The sequence below is a fragment of the Herpailurus yagouaroundi genome, unplaced genomic scaffold (genome assembly GCF_014898765.1).
Source record: "Herpailurus yagouaroundi ecotype Mexico unplaced genomic scaffold, PumYag 139, whole genome shotgun sequence".
NCBI classification, from domain to species: domain Eukaryota; kingdom Metazoa; phylum Chordata; class Mammalia; order Carnivora; family Felidae; genus Herpailurus; species Herpailurus yagouaroundi.
In genome coordinates this window covers 53,203,754-53,207,769 of record NW_024412394.1, presented here as the reverse complement: position 1 = coordinate 53,207,769, position 4,016 = coordinate 53,203,754, and the positions used below count along the sequence as shown (strand labels likewise).

At 36.0% G+C, this 4,016-nt stretch overlaps 1 pseudogene; it reads right to left on the bottom strand.

Moving 5' to 3' along the window:
* Positions 1-606: 606 nt before the first annotated feature.
* On the bottom strand, positions 607-1,022 carry LOC121029165 (60S ribosomal protein L23-like; annotated as a pseudogene).
* Positions 1,023-4,016: the final 2,994 nt, after the last annotated feature.

Here is a 4,016-nt window from a genome sequence, read left to right as displayed (position 1 = left end):
ATACTACAGTTTTTAAATAATTGTGACCTACATATAATGACTTCAGTGCTTGTTATTTATTCTGTGCTATTTTTATAACTATTATACAATATAAAATAATGTAATTAAAATATACTTGAACATAATCTTAAACTTTTAAAAACTTAATAATTATACTGTGAAAAATATACATGGAGGTGTTCTACTACTTTAGAATATAAAGTTGAAACCTCACAAATGATGACCTAAAATCTACACGTCAGAAAATGAGGTATGGTTTTTTTCATGTGAGTATATTCATGTAGTCAATAAGTTTTGTACCTTTAAAATTTTTTTAATTTCTATTTTGGGGGTGGAGGGAAATAATTTTTAATTTTTTTAAAGTGTATCTGTTTCTTTTTGAGAGAGAGAGAGAGAGCGCACGCGAGAGAGCGCGCAAGCAAGGGAGGGGCAGACAGAGAGGGAGACAGAGAATCTGAAGCAGGCTTCAGGCTCTGAGCTGTCCCAGAGGTGGGACTTGAACCTGCAAACGGTGAGATCATGACCTGAGACTAAGTCAGACACTCAACCGACTGAGCCACCCAGGCGCCCCCAATTTTTTTTTCTTTTAACAAATATATCAAAGAATCATGCAATGCAGCCAGCATTGGATGAAAGCTTGGGCCAAAAGTCTACACACTCCTTTGCAACTCATCCCATGATAGCAGAACTTTTCATTTCTTCTTTAATGCTTACTATCCCTCGCTTTCTTCAAAATAGAGAAACAGGCCACCTTTTCTCTGGTATGACTTTTGTTGTTGAATTACCGCTGCTGGATATACCTTCTTTCTGAGCTCTGGTTTGCCTTTCTTCACTATGGCCATCACCCTGTCACTCATACCAGCAACAGGAAGTCTGTTCAGTTGTCCTCCATCCCTGTCACAGAGATGATATACAGATTTTTGACTCTTGTGTTGTCAGTACAGTTGGTCATGGCTCCTATGGGAAGATAGGGAAATCCAGAATTTCACACTGGAGGACCTGCCACGGCCTTGTTTAGACATCTTGAAATCAGGAAAGGGACAGGAACAAAACAAAATAAAACAAAACAAAAATACGCTGTAGCTGTAGCTTTTTTTTTTTCTTAAGTAAGTGTATTAGTCATTGAAGTAAAGTTGAGGACCACATGTTTTGTGGTAAATATTTTTGTCTTTTTAGATCTGCCAGTAAAATCTTGAGAAATTCAAGTTATTTTATAACTTACAGCTAGTGTATATGATTTTTTTTTTGCCACAGTTATTTGAGACTTTTAGGTAAAAAATGCTATGAACTGCTGTTTATGATTCAATATCATGACTTCTTTAATATCAAGATAATCATGAGATCAGAGGAACTAAAAATGGAAAAGTTCTCAGATAAATATTTTTCTAAATTATTTTATTTTTTTCATCATGATAAGTGTACTCTTTAATCCCCATCCCTTATTTCACCTATCCCCCCACCCACCTCCCCTCTGGTAACAGTCAGATATCAGGTAAATATTCTAATCACCACATATGGCAGATTTTAAAAGCAGAACTAGAGAGGATAAATTATTGTCTTTAAAACTCAAGAGACGTGTATGGCAGGTTCCATTAAACATGCTTCCTAAAGCATGTGGACACACACACACAATACAGGCATACAAACAATACACAGAGACAAATGTTAAAAAGATAATTAGTGGAATTTGGGGAGCAAATTCTTACAAGGAGCTAAAAGGAGAAGAGCCAATCCGAATTGTAACTCAAAAGTTACAAAGAAATTGCAAATAAGATTATCTTTTGAGCGTTAAACAGGAAGATCAAGACATAATCAATCTGGACAGGGATAGACAACCTATCATAGAAAGACAAAAATTCTCTCAGAAGAGTAAGCCTTGAATGAATCCTGATTGCATGAATTCACATGTCCAACGAAATATCAATATCAATCAGAAGGAACGTAGGTTAAGCATGAAAATAAAATAAGTAGAATTCAGTGTCAAATATAATCACTATCCATCCAAGGACACCCCAAGCAAGTGGGGGATATAAGCTAAAGGCTTTTCATGCCTAGTTGTAACATTAGAGCTTCATCTAATTCCATCAGCTATTATTCAAATCTTATAGCTAATTTTGGTTGTTTTGTGATTTCATATTCACCAAGCCACCTCCTGACTGAGCTGCATTTTCCCATTCAAGTATCTGAAGAACAGAATACCTAGTCTGAGGACTTAACTAGCGTATATACTACTCATATTTCTAATTGTAACTGAATGTCCTCTGGGTTGGAATTTGACAATTCATGTAAATTATCTGAAGGGAAAATGTGTTGGCCATAGGACTCAAATGTCTAATACCTCAACAACTATTTATGCCACCAAATAGCATACATTTGAATGTTTAGCATCAGAATTATAGACTTGATTAATATGAACTGGTACCAGAGACTGACCAATCAGGTTTTGAAGCCTGAAAGAAATAGGACAGATTCTGGATCACTTCATAAATTCATGACCTAAGGAATTTGAAGTGAAAATGAGCTCGCTACATTTTCCCCAGGATTACATTAATGGTAGGGGTTGTCTGTACTCTGAGATATCTAGAACTTAGTTTAATAAGACTTATTCAGTAAAACAGGTATTGTGATTTCCATTTGATACATGAGAGAACTGAGGTGTAGTTAAGTTATATAACTTTTTTTCAAGCTGGCACAATTAATAAGTGGATCTAGAATTTGAACCAGATATTTGTAGTCAGGGGTAGCTAACTCAAATGACTGCAGAGGTAATAAGTGGGTAAAGAAGTATAATGAGGATTCTTTAAGCCTGTGTAAATTATAAGCTTGTAACAACACAGGTTACCAGTTTCCCATGAAAAGTCAAATATTCTAATTTTAAGTGAAATCTCTTGATTTTGAAATATTGTCATCTAATTTAAAGATATGTTTTGGACACTATGAGCTGAATAAAACCATACATAAGCCCGTTTGGGCTATGGGACACCAATTTGTGACCCAGGAGCCAAAGTAAATACTTCTGTTATCTGCAGGAAAATAAGATTTTTCTAAATTCTGGAAAAATAATTACTCATCTGAAATGATGCTCCCTGATGAGCACCTAGAGTGCTATTATTCTATGCTACTTACTCACCTTTTCAATGTAGTGATTTAGAAGTAAGAACAAGTGTGATTGGGTTTTTTTGTACAGAATTTGTGAAAGGATACCCTACCTCTTTTGAACAAGGGATTTCAGATGTATCTGAACATGATTAGAATTTTCCTAAAGAAATAGTTGCCTGGTATTTCACCACACGAACAAGTGACTGAAAATATTATCTGAAATTATCAAAGAAGAGCCAGGACAGTATGGCTGTGAAACTAACTTTTACAAAATGGATAATTTGTGGTATAGATAATTACATATGGGTAGTCTTCTTTGAAAACTGTAAATAATTTTCACTCTAGTGTTGGCACAATATTTTCCAGATGCCTTTGGTGTGCCTTTCGTGATTCAAAAGTTAAAGAACCTCTGGACTCGGGATATCCAGCTGAAATGTGTAATATACCAGATAAATAGCACTCAATGGACAATGACATCTTAGCCAAGACTTGGGTCTGTCTAGGTGAACTACACTTGACTCATGCATATTCTTGTTCTTTCTGAAACTTGCAAGAAGGAAGGGTATTTGTTTCCCTTCATAAGGATGTATTTATGCTCCACAATATACACTTAAAGGGATCTATCCCTTTATATTAAAAAAAAAAAAAAAAACAGAGAAGGGCGCCTGGGTGGCTCAGTCAGTTAAGCGTCCGACTTCAGCTCAGGTCACGATCTCACGGTCCGTGAGTTCAAGCCCCGCGTCGGGCTCTGGGCTGATGATGGCCCAGAGCCTGGAGCCTGCTTCCGATTCTGTGTCTCCCTCTCTCTCTGACCCTCCCCCGTTCATGCTCTGTCTCTCTCTGTCTCAAAAATAAATAAACGTTAAAAATTAAAAAAATAATAATAATAATAATTAAAAAAACAGAGAAAAGAAGCC